This window comes from Oryctolagus cuniculus, chromosome 2 (genome assembly GCF_964237555.1).
Source record: "Oryctolagus cuniculus chromosome 2, mOryCun1.1, whole genome shotgun sequence".
In the NCBI taxonomy this organism is placed as follows: domain Eukaryota; kingdom Metazoa; phylum Chordata; class Mammalia; order Lagomorpha; family Leporidae; genus Oryctolagus; species Oryctolagus cuniculus.
Window position 1 is genome coordinate 31614260 of NC_091433.1, and position 16724 is coordinate 31630983.

The 16724-nt window shown below is 42.0% G+C and overlaps 1 protein-coding gene across 2 annotated transcripts in view; it reads left to right on the plus strand.

The window, feature by feature from the left end:
- Positions 1 to 16724, plus strand: part of C2H4orf19 (chromosome 2 C4orf19 homolog) — a 105367-nt gene that overhangs the window by 29693 nt on the left and 58950 nt on the right. The gene's annotated exons all lie outside the window — the stretch shown is intronic.

Here is a 16724-nt window from a genome sequence, read left to right on the forward strand (position 1 = left end):
CTGAAATGTGATCCCTGTTGAACATAAGAGTAGGAATAAGAGAGGGAAGAGATGTATAATTTGGGACATGCTCAAGCTGACTTGCCCCAAATGGTAGAGTTAGAAACATACCAGGGGACTCCAATTTAATCCCATCAAGGTGGCATGTACCAATGCCATCTCACTAGTCCAAGTGATCAATTTCAGTTCGCAATTGATCATAATGAAAGGACTAGGAGTCAAAGGGAGCACATAAGCAAGTCTAGTACCTGCTAACACTAACCGATAGAATAAATAAAGGGGAGAGTGATCCAACATGGGAAGTGAGATACTCAGCAGACTCATAGAATGGCAGATGCCCTAAATAGCACTCTGGCCTCAGAATCAGCCCTAAAGGCATTCAGATCTGGCTGAAAAGCCCATGAGAGTAGTTCAGGCATGGAAAGCCAAGACACTCTGGCAAAAGATCTCTGTGAGTGAGATCTCAGTGGAAAGAACAAGTCTTCAAAGAAGGAGGTACCTTTCTCTGAAGGGAGGAGAGAACCTCCACTTTGACTATGACCTTGTCTAAACAAGATAAGAGTCGGAGAACTCAAGGGGCTTCCATAGCCTTGGAAACTCATGACTGGAGCATAGGGAGATTACTGATGCCATAGACAGGAGTGTCAATTGGTAAAGTCAACAACAGGAGTCACTGTGCACTTACTCCTCGTGTAGGATCTCTGTCCTTAATGTGCTGTGCATTGAGATTTAATGCTATAACGAGTACTCAAATAATATATTTCACTTTGTGTTTCTATGGGGGTGCAAACTGTTGAAATCTTTACTTAATGCATACTAAACTGATCCTCTGTAAAAAAAAAAAAAAAAAAAAGAAAAGAAAAGAAAAGAAAAGAAAAGAAAAGAAAAGAAAAGAAAAGAAAAGAAACTATCAACTCCCAACTTGACTCTCACTGGGATTAAACATGACAATAGGTCTGATCTGATTTCATCATCATTAAAAAAAATCATCTATTATTTTTCACTTTATGTTTCTGTGTGGGAGCAAACTGTTGAAATCCTTACTTAATGTATACTAAGCTGATCTTCTGTATATTAAGATAATCGAAAATGAATCTTGATGTGAATGGAAGGGGAGAGGGAGTGGGAAAGGGGAGGGTTGTGGGTGGGAGGGACGGTATGGGGGGGAAGCCATAGTAATCCATTATTCGTACTTTGGAAACGTATATTCATTAAATAAAAGTTAAAAAAAAATAGAAAAAAAAATTTATATTTATTAAATAAAAGTTGAGAAAAAGAAAAAAAAAAGATTCTTAGTGTTGGAGGAACTTGCTTTTTGTTGTTGTTGTTGTTTCTCTTCAGGAAATTACATGTAAATATATACCACTTTTGACAATGTTTATTAATTAGATATGCAGAAGACATGTTTTTGAGTCCTTTGATTTGGGTCTGCATAAACAAATTTGGAAATCACAAGAGCCTAGATTGAAATATAAGGCTTACATGTGCAGCATCACAAAGTGAATTTCTAGAAAGGAATTCTGGTGATCAGGAACTTTTTACCAATAATGTTTAAATAGAGCACGAGGAATTTCAGTTTCTGGAATTGCTTGTGATTGTGGCCAGAATTCACAATAATGTTTTTATTATTGAGAAATAATTTTGCCTCCAGTACAAGGAGGAAAAGAAAGGAGCTCTTTTATGTAAGGTGGAAAATCCTCACAAAACTGAAATGGCAGATCCTGCTGCATAGAGAGAATGCAGTCATTCTAGAGAAACTGGCCTTGTTCTTGCAAGGGCCAGAACTAAAATGTCAGTCATTTAAGCGCTTGTGTAGATAGTTTGTATCACCATGACCCTAGGACAATTAATGCTTTAATTTTCCAAATAGGTGGAAAAGAATAACTTACCCAAAGTGGCAAAGCAGAGATGGAACTATTTACTCTCAAGTCTCCCTTTAAAAATCGCTCCATGGTCACAGAAATCACTGCTCTGCTCCTTCATCCCTCAGCAGATCCTGCATTGCCTGTTGCAGTCACCTAAACACCATTTCTCTTCAGCCTCCTAGCCATCTTTACTCAACACTTTCTATCCAACAAAATTATCCCTTTTTTTTACCCTATCATATATTCCTGTGTTTATATACGCAGGTGGTAGCCACTGAAAGAACAACACTGTTGCAGCTCTAAGAATTCTTTTTTTTTTTTAAGATTTACTTATTTATTTGAAAGTTGGAGTTACATTGAGAGAAGGAGAGGCAGAGAGAAAGAGAGGTCTTCCATCGGCTGGTTCACTCCCCAATTGGCCGGAATGGCCAGAGCTGCCCAGATCTGAACCCAGGAGCCAGGAGCTTCTTCCAGGTTTCCCACGCAGGTGCAGGGGCCCAAGGACTTGGGCCATCTTCTACTGCTATCCCAGGCCACAGCAGAGAGCGGGATCGGAAGTGGAGCAGCCAGGACTGGAACCAGCACCCATATGGGGTGCCGGCAGTGCAGGTGGTAGCTTGCTCCGCTACGCCACAGGGCTGGCCCCTAGAAATTCTTAACTCCTGTGAGCCTCCATGTCTTTGTCTGAAGTTGGGAACAGTAATTGCGCTAACTCAAAGATGGGTTTGTTGTTGGCCTAAAAGTTAGGAATCATATCAGTACATACATGTGAATAAAATTTTTGTTAACTTCTATGACTTAGGTGATAAAACAGTTTTTTAAAGGCTATACCTGTTCAAAATGATGAAGTGTATCACTTCAGGATAGCAACTCACTAGAATGACTATTATCCAGAAAAGGTGGACAATAGCAAGTGTTGATGAGGAGGCAGAGAAGTGAGAACCCTTGTACACTTCTGGGGAGAGGGAGGATTCACAATGGTGCATTGACTCTGGAAAACAATCTGGTTAAACATAGAATTACTATATTAACCAGCAGTTCTACTCCTAGGTGTGTACCCAAGAAAAAAAATGTAAATGTCCACAAAAAATCTTGTATACAAGTGTTCATAGCAGTATCATCCATAAAAGGCAGAAGCAACCCAGATGTCCATTGACTGACGCATGGGTAGTTAGTATGTGTTCCATCAACACAGTGGGTTATTATCTGTCCATCTAAGCTTACCAATGTTTAAATAAGACTTCAATAGACATCTGTTAGTTATCCCATCACAGGTTTACTCCCAAATCCCGAGGTATTGATTTTCTAGCCTTTTTTTTTTTTTTGAGACTCTTTCTTACCTACAACAGCAGTTTTCCCATGTGTAAAAATAAGGAGCTTCGGCCGGCGCCGCGGCTCACTAGGCTAATCCTCCGCCTGCGGCGCCGGCACACCGGGTTCTAGTCCCGGTCAGGGCACCGGATTCTGTCCCGGTTGCCCCTCTTCCAGGCCAGCTCTCTGCTGTGGCCCGGGAGTGCAGTGGAGGATGGCCCAGGTGCTTGGGCCCTGCACCTGCATGTGAGACCAGGATAAGCACCTGGCTCCTGGCTTCGGATCAGCACGATGTGCTGGCCACAGCGCGCCAGCTGCAGCGGCCATTGGAGGGTGAACCAACGGCAAAAAGGAAGACCTTTCTCTCTGTCTCTCTCTCTCTCTCACTGTCCACTCTGCCTGTCAAAAAATAAAATAAAATAAAATAAGGAGCTTCAACTCGGACCTTTTTAAAAATATTCATCTGGCAAAGAGACAGAGATCTCCCATCTTCTGGTTCACTCCCCAAATGCCCAAAACAATTGGGGCTGGGCCAGGTTGAAGCCAGGAGCTCAGAACTCAGTCCAGGTCTCCCATGATGGTGAGAAGGACCCAGATGCGTGAGCCATAACCTTTTGCCTCCCAAGGTATGTGTGAGCTGGAAGTTGGATCAGAAGTGGTATAGTAAGGGCTCAAACCAGAGACTCCAATGGGGAATGTGAGAGTCCCAAGTGGTGCTTTAATCACACCAAGTACCCACCCCTGGGTTCTTTGAAAGTTTTATTGGATTTTTCCCCGATTGTAAAATTAATATATACACATTGAGAAAAACTCAGGGAAGTATGAATTCAAAGCATAAACTAAAGAACACAAGTAATCCTGTACACTCCCTCCCTGGCTCCTTTCCAGGTTGGAAAATCTGACCTAGAAATAAGGTTTTAGAAAACCAGGTTCTCATGCCAAGAGTGTGTACATGTATATACGTGTGTGTGTGTGTGTGTGTGTGTGTAAACTGCCTCCTTCCAGAACCTAATCTAAAGAGATCCTGTGGACCTGAAGAGCTTGTCTTTCTGAAGGTCATTTCCAGTCTTGTATGGGTTGAATAGCGCCCCAAAGTAGTAATGGCTTTTATTATTTTTAAAACACAGCCCCCCCACCCCTTATTTTGCACCATCTTTGGTGTCCTCCCCCACCCCATGCCTCCATTTACATGACGTTTTTTCTTTCTGTGTTATTAAGATTTGTACTAGGTTGTGAGCTCATCTACCAATTAGTTGGGATTTCTCTAGCCCAGATCACCCCTCTGAAAATCATGGGTTATAATGGAAACCCTGCCCAGATCTCCAAGCCTGGGCCAGTCCTCTGGGAATGGTACTCACCCAAGGCAGGCTCTGAGTGTGGGTCTGACTTGATAGATCTGGTGAACATAGTAGCTTATTCTTTGTCAGGGGGAAAAATGGATTAATAATTTGGCTTCAAGTCCACCAAACCAGGGTTGGCCCTTAAAGGAACAAAGACTTCCCCAGCTCTGGATTGTTCTTCCAATAAGGAACTAAAATAACTGTAAATATAACTTAGGCAAGGAAGCAGACTTTTTACGCTCATGTTTGTTTACAGTGGAAGTACTGATTTATAAATTGCCTTATAAGATTATTTTCCCAAGCTGGTCTTTTTGTTGTCGCTCTCATTGGTTGCTAATGAGATATGCTACTTGGCTCAGGGAGTCAATGCCCTGTAGGTACATGGCTAGAAGCAGCCTTATTGTCTTAACTCAGCATTGTGCCCTCTCACTCAGCACATACGTGTGTTTTTATCTGCTACTTCTTTCATGCACAGGTGTCTTATTTTCTCAAATGGCTATACTTTAAAAAAAAAAAAACACATTGGTCCCACAAGGGTCTTATTATCCCCCATGGCAACTTATTTAAGGTCAAGCCCTAAATATATCTTGATGTATTATTTGCCAGGCTAGGTATGGCTGGCATGGGCACTTGGGACATCTTCCCCTAGTCTTCTGTCTTTCTGAAGGTACAGAGTCGCATTGTCCACACTAAAGCAAAAGAGGTCAGACCTGCAGAGCAACTTTTTTCATTCCATGAGCAAAACATCAAACAGGTTCATTGAAGGCACATGGCTGTTCATTGTATTAGTCTTTCAAGTTTTCTGTAGGTTTGAAAATTCCTATAATCAAAAGCTTATTTTTTTAAGTTAAACATACAAGCATATCTCCAGGACTTAGATCCCATTAGCATATTCATTCCAAAATTCACTTCTCAGATGGCTTATTTATTTCAAAAGATGCCAAATTACAGCAAATAGTTATATCTCTAAGGAGTCAAAACTCCTTTAATGCTGCTCTTTTATTTCTTGTAAAAATTCTTCAATGTGTTTCACATATGCCCTCCTCAAAACTTAATAAATCAACTGAGTGTTGCATATAAGATATTCTTCAAAGTTGGATGTCATAGCCTAGAATAAATGGATTCAGGGATTAACCAAATAACCACACATGTGTCAATTTTCAGTAGTAAAAGTACAATGGTGGAAGGATATGACCCAATAATGGAAGTAAAGGAAGGCTTCTCTGAGGAAGATAATAGGAGTTGAAGATTGATTGATTGATTGATTGATCTATTTGAAAGGCGTAGTGACAGATGGAGAGAAAGTTTCACCCCCAAATGGCTGCAACAGCTAGAACTGGGCCAGGCTGAACGCCATCCTGGTCTCCCACATGGGTGGTAGGGGCCCAAGTCCTTAGGCCATCTTCTGCTGCCTTCCCAGGTACATTACAGGAAGCTGAAATTGGCACTTGGATATGGGAAACTGAAGTTGCAAATGGGGGCTTCACACCCTGTACCACAATGCCAGACCCACATAGTGAGAACGGACCAGGAAAAAGTTACAGCATGAGCAAAGACCCTGTGGCAGGTGGGAGCAAAATAATGTGTAGCCCAGTGAGGAAGTTAGTTCGAGATAAGCTTGAATAAATGAGTAGGAATTTTGATCCTCTCATTTGGCAAAAGGAAGTTGCTAAAATGCCTTAAGAAATGGGAGCTGACATAATCGTACCTGTGTAAAAAAAGATTACTCTGTGTTGGGGAAAACTGTTTGGGGAACAGCCAGTGGGTGTTTTTGCAGTGGACTAAGCGAGAGACATAGGTAATTTGGTCCTGGTTTTTATGGTGGTTCAATAGAGACAAGTGAGCTAATTTGAGGCATACTTGGAAGATAAAGTCACCAGGAATTCATAATGGGCTGGCAATGCAGAGTAAGGGGAAGGAGAGTGTCAAGGATGACCCCAGATCGTATGAATCGTCCTAACAATGTGTACAGCAGCACATTAAAGGCTCCAGGAAATTCTACAGCAAAGAGACCTGGTAAACTATCTAATCCAGCATTTCCCAATTTTATCTGAACCCCAGATTCACTGTTTTCTTTTTCTGGTAGTGGTTCCTCAATGATGGGAACATTACTCAGACAACCCTTGAGGTCATCTGCCAGCTCTTTTATTTTCAACAGTTGCAAATGTTTATCACATTAGAGTTGAAACTCCTGCATTCGTCTGCAAGTGCTACCATAGCAAAATATCACAGGCTTAAGCTACTGCACTCAGTCTTCCTCATGGTTCTGGAGGCTGCAAGTCCAAAGTCAAGGGGCCAGCCGCTGCGGTGTCTGTTGAGGCCTCTCTCCTTGGCTTGAGGGCAGCTCTCCTTTTGCTGTTTTTCCAAACACTGGTCCCTTGGTCTGGGTGTTCTGTGTGTTTCCTACTTTCTAATGACTCCATATCATATTAGGACCTATTAAGCAACAGCCTTAGGATTGCCCTTCATTTCCTCTCTAATAAAGGCCCTGTATCCACGTACAGTCACATTGTGAGGGACTGGGGGCTATGGAGGCAGGATATCAATCCAGGGAGGACACAGTTCAGCCAAAACAACCCCCATTGTGCGAACTGCTCTTCTTCTTTTTTTTTTTTTTTTAATTTTTTGACAGGAAGGTTAGACAGTGAAAGAGTCAGGGAGAGTTATAGACAGTGAAAGAGAGAAAGAAAGGTCTTCCTTCCATTGGTTCACTCCCCTAATGGCCGCTATGGCCGGCCCTGTGCCAATCTGAAGCCAGGAGCCAAGGTGCTTCCTCCTGGTCTCCCATGCGGGTGCAGGGCCCAAGCACTTGGGCCATCTTCCAATGCCTTCCTGGGCCACAGCAGAGAGCTGGACTGGAAGAGGAGCAACCAGGACAAATTCCGGCGCCCCGACAGGGACTAGAACCCAGGGAGCTGGCGCCACAGGCAGAGGATTAGCCAAGTGAGCCACGGCGCTGGCCACGTGAACTGCTCTTCTAAAGCGGTGCTACCATTGTGCACCCACACCTGAAATCACATGTTGTGGCCAGATTTTTGTTACCTACTCAGACTTCTTATTACTAAACCTAAAACATAACCAGCAAGGATAAGAAAAAGGAGCCAATGGTATCCTGATAAAACCCATACCTAGGTATTGAAGGTGGACGCAGTGTGGAGGAGAAAGAATGTCTCTTGGTTTTTGGATTTTGCTTCTAACCACGGGAGACCAGCATTTCACCTTGAAGCAACAGAACACCTGGGCTCAGGTGAACACCAGTTTCCTTCCCTGCACTGTGCCAGCAGCCCAGGGGCATAGGAGTTGCACAGCCAGGCTCTCGGGGTCAGCATTTTGTGAGATGCTTGAGAACTAAGTTCAAATTCTTATTGCACTCCTTTCTCAGAAATAAGTCATTCAACTTTTCTTTGTTTCTTATCCTGGGAGTATGATGTTGATATTTTATTGTATCTTTACGAACAAAAACAAAGCTCAGGTCAGGTAAAGGATGATGCTCATCCCAATATCATCTACTGGTAAAGTAGTGCTATGGCCTGAATGTTTCTCCCTAAAATTCATACGTTGAAATCTTAACCCTCAAAGTGATGGTGTTGGGAAGTTGGGCCCTTGGGAGATGATTATGTCATGAATGGGATTACTGCCCTTATAAAAGATGCCTCACAGAGCTTTCTAGTCCTCTTGTTGCCATGGGAGGATGTGGTGAGACGTGCTCTCTGTAAACCAGATGGCAGGACCTCAACAGGCACCAAGTCTGCCGGCACCCTGAACTTGACCTTCCCAGCCTCCAACTGTGAGAAGTAAATTCTGTTGGTTTTGTTGTTCTTCCAGGGTTTGTTGTCTTCCAGGGTTTTGTTGTTGTTTTTAGAACAGTCCAGATGGACCAAGACAAGTATCAGGTAGTCAAAACAGTGTGGATGTATTATAGCAACAACTCATAAGCCCACCCAGGAAGTGACCATTTTATTATGTTGTGTGCTATTTTATATTCTGTATTCACCATTCCCAAAGTCACCTTAGGTTTCCTGTGGTTCTAGTTTCAGCCAAGCTCTTAAATGCCGTCACATCATCTTTAGTGGAATTACGTCCCAAATGAGTCACAAACCAATGAAAACTGTTTATTTGCCGTTCATATGCTATTTATGTTAGAGACAGTGCCAGGTATTTTTTTTTTTTTGCTACTAAATACAGTCTCAGGGTCTATCTACCACATTTTGGAACCTGGATGCAACCACTTAAGTCATTTTATGAAATGTATCCACTCTCTTATTCCAACACAGAATAGTTATTATTTACATGGCATTAGTATTAGATGTTTAAAGTAATTCAAACATGATTTAATGCATACAAGGGGATGTATAAATGTAAAATGCAAATCCCATGCCATTTTATACAAAGGGCTTGGTGGCCATAGAAGTGCTGAAACCAGTTCCCCATAGATAGTGATGTTTATGTTATTCACATTCTTCCCAGCACAACCACATCTGCATCATGAGTCCTGAGATCTCTAGTTCAAATCCAAGTCCTGCCTCTTTAGCACCTTATCATTTTATCAGTCTAACCTGAAATTCAAAGCGTCTGACTCCTGCTTGTAGGTGAACACATTTTTTGCCCTGCCTTCTTCTCACATATGTGGCTCTGCGGCTTTGTGAGCCATGGGGAGTTGCCAGCCTGGTAATTACATTATTCACTAGTTTCACACAAACCAACCCCAGGCAGGCCACCGCAGCCCTTGGGGAAATGCATTACAAAAGCCTTCACCGAAGCCACTTGTTTATTAGCATTCAGAGACATTCATCATCATTCTTCTGAGCTAGAAATACGTAGACCAAACAGGAGCAGACCAACCTTCCAAACACCTAAGCCTTGTCAAAGGTTTATTGAGAAAGGAAAAGCCACAGAAGGGCTAGCGATGCCAGACGCAGGCAGCTTTGATCACCGCCCTTTGCCAGGTGACAGTATCGTATGGCATTGGACGTGCGCTCAAAACAGGAGAAGGGAATGAGCTGCCTTTACAGAGAAAGCAAATTAAAGCTACTGTTCAATTTTGTGACTTACCGTGTATATCTTTCTAAAATACTGCTTGCTTTTCCCACTTCAGACCACCACCTCAGCATATCTGTATGCACATATAACACATTGTCCCATACCTTCATAACATGAATGTTCCATTCTGCTAAGAATACAATCAAAGATGGACATTTGCTGATTCTAGGTCTTGACTGGAAGTTCTGAAGATGTGTTAGAGATTACTGTTAAACACTAATGAATGCCGATAACTTCTCTAATGAGAGTAACAAGTGTAAATTTATCAGTGAAGTGCCTGACATGACCCAAGTGATCCAAAAATGATGATGTCTACAGTGGGAATGATTGATGGCTGTTATTGCAAGGATAGAAATGCTATGTGTGTCATTTTAAGGTCCATTTATTACTTATCAATTATTAAAGCATTTATGAAATGCTTGTTTTAAGTGAACTTTCTATGCTACTTTACACCTTGCAAAGTGATTCCCACAATCAAGAAAATTAGCATATTCATCACCTCACAGTCTCATCACACTTTTTGTATGATGAGAACACTTAAAATCTACTCTGCAGCAAATTTCAAGTATATGATACACTATTCTTAAATATAGTTACCATGATATACATTATACCTCTAGAACTTCTTTACCATATATCTACAAGTTTGTACACTTGGATCAACATTTCCTCATTTCTCCAGCCCCCCACCCACCCCACCCAGCCCGTGGCAACCTTATGTTTCTGCTCTCTGTTATTTTGACTTGTTTTAGAGTCCACATGTAAGTAATATGGAAAATCTCTCTTTTTCTCTGGCTTATTTTACTTAGCCTAATGGCTTTCCATGTTCACCCATGTTCACATGAATGACAGGAACTCCTTTTTTGAAGGCTGAATACCATTCCCCTGCACACCTATACATCACAATTTCTTTATCCATGCATCCATTGATGGACATGTATGTTATTTCTGTGTCTTGGCCATTGTGAATAGTGCTGCAGGGAATGTGGGAGTGCAGCTACATCTTCAAAATCCCGATTTTATTTCCAGAGTGGGTTTGCTGGATCACAGGGTTGCCGCATTCAGTTTTTTGAGGAAGCTCCATACTATTTTCAGTAATGGCAGTGCTAGTTTATATTCCCGCCAGCACTGTCTAAGTGTTCCTCTTTTTTTTTTTTTTTTTTTTTTTTTTTTTTTGACAGGCAGAGTGGACAGTGAGAGAGAGAGACAGAGAGAAAGGTCTTCCTTTGCCATTGGTTCACCCTCCAATGGCCGCCGCGGCCTGTGCACTGCGGCCGGCGCACCGCGCTGATCCGATGGCAGGAGCCAGGAGCCAGGTGCTTCTCCTGGTCTCCCATGGGGTGCAGGGCCCAAACACCTGGGCCATCCTCCACTGCACTCCCTGGCCACAGCAGAGAGCTGGCCTGGAAGAGGGGCAACCGGGACTAGAACCCGGTGTGCCGGCGCCGCTAGGCAGAGGATTAGCCTAGTGAGCCGCGGCGCCGGCCCTAAGTGTTCCTCTTTTGCCACATCCTCACCAACATGTGTTATCACTTATTGTTTACATAATCATCAGCCTAACAGGTATGAAATGATCTCACTGTAGTTTTGATTTGCATTTGCCTGTTAATTAGTGATGTTGAGTACCTTTTCACATCCCTGTTGTCTGTATGTCTTCTTTGAAAAATAAAATATATTGAAGTTTTTTTTACCTATTTTTAATCAAGTTATTTGTTTTCAGTTGTAGGCATCCCTTCTATATTTTGGATATTAAGCCCTGAGCAGATAATAGGGTGCTGAGGTTTGAGTCTGTGTCCTCCCCTCTCCCACTGCCCCAGCAGCTCATGTAGGAGTTAGGCTTATTGTTGATGGTACTAAGAGGGTGGAAATTTAATCCAATCAAGGTTTTAAGAAATGAGGACTTTGGAAAGTGAGTAGATTGGATAAGAGTCCTAGTTTGGAGCTCCTGTGATTGAATCCTACAAGGAAAGAGAGAGAACAGGTAGACCCAGAGACACATACACATCCCTGTCCCTTGTCATGTGAGGCCTCTTGCAGCAAAAAGCTGTCATCAGAGGTTGAACCCGTGGGGTCCACCTAATCTTGGACTGTGAAGCTCCAGAACAATGAGGCCAAATAAACCCCTTTCCTTTATACAGTTATCTTACCTAAGGTATTTGTTAAAATTGGGAAAACTGACTATAGATATTGTTTACAAGTATATCCCCCTATTCCATAGGTTGCCTTTTCATTTTGAGATTGTTTCCTTTGCTGTGCAGAAATGTTTAGTTTGATGTAGTCCCCTTTGTCTATTTCTGCTTTGGTTACCTGTCTTTGGTATCCTGTCCAAAAATTGCAGGATCATAAGAGACTTCTATAATCATATACCAACACATCAGAAAACCTAAAATAGGTCATTTTTTTGAAAGAGTGTCTTGGCTTTCCATGCCTGAAATACTCTCATGGGCTTTTCAGCCAGATCCGCATGCCTTAAGGGCTAATTCTGAGGCCAGAGTGCTGCTTAGGACATCCGCCATTCTATGGGTCTGCTGTGTATCTCACTTCCCATGTTGGATCATTCTCTCCCTTTTTTATTCTATCAGCTAGTATTTGCAGACACTAGTCTTGTTTATGTGATCCCTTTGGTTCTTAGTCCTATCATTATGATCAATTGTGAACAGAAATTGATCACTGGGACTAGTGAGATGGCATTGGTACATGCCACCTTGATGGGATTGAATTGGAATCCCCTGGTATGTTTCTAACTCTACCATTTGGGGCAAGTCAGCTTGAGCATGTCCCGAATTGCACATCTCTTCCCTCTCTTATTCCCACTCTTATATTTAACAGGGATCATTTTTTCAGTTAAGTATCAACACTTAAGAATAACTGTGTATTAATTACAGAATTCAACCAATAGTATTAAGTAGAACAAACAAAAAATACTAGGAGGGATAAAGTATTAAGTTGTTCATCAACAGTCAGGGCGAGGGCTGATCAAGTCACCATTTCTCATAGTGTTCATTTCACTTCAACAACTTTCCTTTTTGGTGCACAGTTAGTTGTCACTGATCAGGGAGAACATATGATATTTTTGCCTTTGGGACTGGCTTATTTCACTCAGCATGATGTTTTCCAGATTCCTCCATTTTGTTGCAAATGACCGGATTTCATTGTTTTTTACTGCTGTATAGTATTCTGTAGAGTACATATCCCATAATTTCTCTATCCAGTCTACTGTTGATGGGCATTTAGGTTGAATCCAGGTCTTAGCTATTGTGAATTGAGCTGCAATAAACATTAAGGTGCATGACCTAAATGAAAGATCTCCACGAGTGAGATCCCAGTGGAAAGAACAGGTCATCAAAGAAGAAGGTACCTTTCTCTGAAGGGAGGAGAGAACTTCCACTTTGACTATGACCTTGTCTAAATATGATCAGAGTCGGTGAACTCAAAAGGCTTCCATAGCCTTGGCAACTCATGACAAGAGCCTAGGGTGATTACTGATGCCATAAACAAGAGTGTCAATTTGTTAAGTCAACAACAGGAATCACTGTGCACTTACTCCTCATGTAGGATCTCTGTCCTTAATGTGCTGTACATTGAGATTTAATGCTATAACTAGTACTCAAACAGTATTCTTCACTTTGTGTTTCTATGTGGGTGCAAACTGTTGAAATCTTTACTTAATGTATGCTAAACTGATCTTCTGTATATAAAGAGAATTGAAAATGAATCTTGATGTGAATGGAAGGGGAGAGAGAGCGGGAAAGGGGAGGGTTGCGGGTGGGAGGGAAGTTATGGGCGGGGGGAGCCATTGTACTCCATAAGCTGTACTTTGGAAATTTATATTCATTAAATAAAAGTTAAAAAAAGAAAACCTAAAATAAATTGACAAACTCTTAGAAATATACACTTTAGTTCCTAGTCCATTTAGGCTGCAAAAAAAACAAAATACCTTAGAATAGGTGATTTATAAACAGCAGAAGTTTATTGCTCATAATTCTAGACACTGGAAAGTCCTAGATCAAGATGCCATCAGACTCATTGTCTGACGAGGGCTCTCAGCTTCATAGTTGGTGCCTTTTGTGTGTCCTTACATAGCAACAGAAGGGGCAGAGAGCCCCCTCTAGTCTCTCTTATAAAAGCACTGATTCCATTCATGAGAGAGGAGCCTTCATGACCTAATCACCTCCCAAAGGACCCAACTGTCGCTACTCTCACATTGGCGGTTAGGTAGCGAGACAAGGCCTTCTAGGAGGGGGCAACATTTGGTGCAGCAGTCAAGATGCCACGAGGGACATCCACATCCTATATTGGAGTGCCAGGGTTGGAGTCTTGCCTCCACTTCCCACTCAGGTTCTTGCTTACGTGCACCCTAGGAGGCATCAAGTGATGGCTGAACTACTTGGATCCCTGCCACCTACATGGGAGACCCAGACTGAGTTATAGCCTTCTGGCTTCAGCCTGGCCCAATGCCAGCTTTTGTAGTCATTTGGGTGTGAACTAGCAGAGATCTGTCTCTGTCTCTCTATGTGTCTCTGCCTTTCAAATAAATTTTCAAAAAATAATAAAACAGGCCGGTGCTGTGGCTCACTAGGCTAATCCTCTGCCTTGCGGCACCAGCACACCGGGTTCTAGTCCCGGTCGGGGCGCCAGATTCTGTCCCGGTTGCCCCTCTTCCAGGCCAGCTCTCTGCTGTGGCCAGGGAGTGCAGTGGAGGATGGCCCAAGTGCTTGGGCCCTGCACCCCATGGGAGACCAGGAGAAGCACCTGGCTCCTGCCTTCGGATCAGCGCGGTGCGCCGGCCGCAGCACGCTGGCCGCGGTGGCCATTGGAGGGTGAACCAACGGCAAGGGAAGACCTTTCTCTCTGTCTCTCTCTCTCACTGTCCACTCTGCCTGTCAAAAAAAAAATAATAATAAAACAAAATACCTTACAAGGCTGTAGTAATTAAAATGGTATGATGGAAGCAGAAATAAAAAATAGATGCAAAGGATCATGGAGCCATATAGAGACCCCAGAAATTAACCCAATCAATAATGAACTGATCCATGACAAGACTGCTAAAAATACACAATGGGAAAAGCTAGTCTCTTCAACAAATGCTATTAGGGAAACTGGATACTTGGGTGCAAAAGAATAAACTTGAACCCTTATTTTATACCATACACAAAAATGAACTCAAAATGGACTAAACATTTAAACTTAAGACCTGAAACTATAAACATAGGGAAGCTTCATGGGATTGGGCTTAGCAAGTATTTCTTTGGTATGACACCAAAGGCATAAGCAACTCAAAGAACAATAGAGGAACAGGGATATATCAAGCCAAAAAGCTTCTGCATACTGAAGTCAACAAGCAAAGTTAATAGGCAGCCTCTGGAAAGGTAGGTAATTTTGGAAGCCATTTATCTAATAAGGATTATTACCTAAAATACACAAGGAACATCTATAAATCAGTAGTTTTATAAAAATGTTTAAAAATAGGCAAAGGACTTGAACAGACATTTTTCCAAAGACAGCACACAAATGATACAAATGGACAATATATGACTGAAAAGGTCATCAGTGTCACTAATAATCAGAGAAATGGAAACAAAAGCCACATAATATCTATTAATATGGCAACTATCAAAAATATAAGTGATAATGCATGCTAATAAGGATGTGTAGACATTGGAGCCCTCATTAAGTAAAGGTTGATGGGAGTGTAAAATGGTACAATCAATGCTCAGTGGTATGGAGATTCCTCAAAAAATAGAAGTAACACATGAGCCAGCAAGTGAACCTTGGAGTATGTATACAAAATATTAAAAATCATAATCTGAAGATTTTACCACTCCTATGCTCACAGCACCATCATTCCCAATTACCAAGATATGGAAACAATGTATGTGCCAATCAGTATAAAAATGGATAAAGAAAATGTGGTATATACATATAATCAAATATGACTTATCCTTAAAAAGAAGGAAATTCTGTAATATGTATTGGCATGGATGAACCTGGACAACATTATGGTAAATGAAATAAGCCAGTCACAAAAGGACAAATATTGTTTGACTCCACTTATATGTGGTATCTAAAAGGATCAAATCATAGATACAGAAAGTAGAATAGTGGTTGTCAGGGCCTAAGGGTAGGAGGAGCTTGGGAACAGCTGTTCAACAGATACAGAGTTTTAGTTAAGCAAGATGAATTCTCAGGATGCCCTGTCCAACATGGTATCTAAAGTTAACACTATTAGAGCAGACACTGTTGCATAGGGTGCCTTATCCATATGGGCAGGCACTGGTTCAAGTTCCATCTGCTCCACTTCTGATCCAGTTCATTGCTAATGGCCTGGGAAAGCAGCAAAAGAGGCCCAAGTGCTTGGGTCCCTGCACCCACATGGGAGACCCAGAAGAAACTCCTGGATCCTGGCTTAGGACTGGCCCAGCTCCAGCCATCGTAGCCATTTGGGGAGTGAACCAGTGGATGGAAGGTACCTCTCTCTGTCTCTTCCCCTCTGTATATAACTTTACCTTCCAAATAAATAAAATGAACACTGCTTTGTAAAAATTTGTTAAGAGAGTACATCTTATATTGTGTTCTTACCATAATAAAGTAAAATAAAAGCAATGTATTAAAAATTATGTATTTTTCATATAGTAATTTCTTATATATACTATGATCTACTTTTTTAGGGCAAGAGAGAAATATTTATATTTTTCTTTTTTAAAAAAGATTTATTTTATTTATTTGAAAGACAGTTACAGAGAGAGGTAGAGCCAGAGAGAGAGAGACAGACAGAGGTCCTTCATCTGCTGGTTCACTCCCCCAAATGACCGCAACAGCCAGAGCTGAGCTGCGTTGATCTGAAGTCAAGAGCCAGGAGCTTTCTCCTGGTCTCCCACGCAGATACAGGGGCCCAAGAACTTGGGTCATCCTCCAGTGCTTTCCCAGGCCACAGCGAAGAGCTGAATCGGAAGTGGAGCAACTGGGTCTCAAACTGGCACCCACATGGGGTGCCGGCGCTGCAGGCCACAGCTTTAACCCACTGTACCACAATGCCGGCCCAAAAATATTTATATTTTTCTTATCTCCTTGGGGTTTGGGCCTTATCTTTTCGGAGTTTTTGGGCAAAGATAGCCCACCACTTAAAAATACCACAATCCTAGGATAATAGTTTTTATTAATTTTTTCA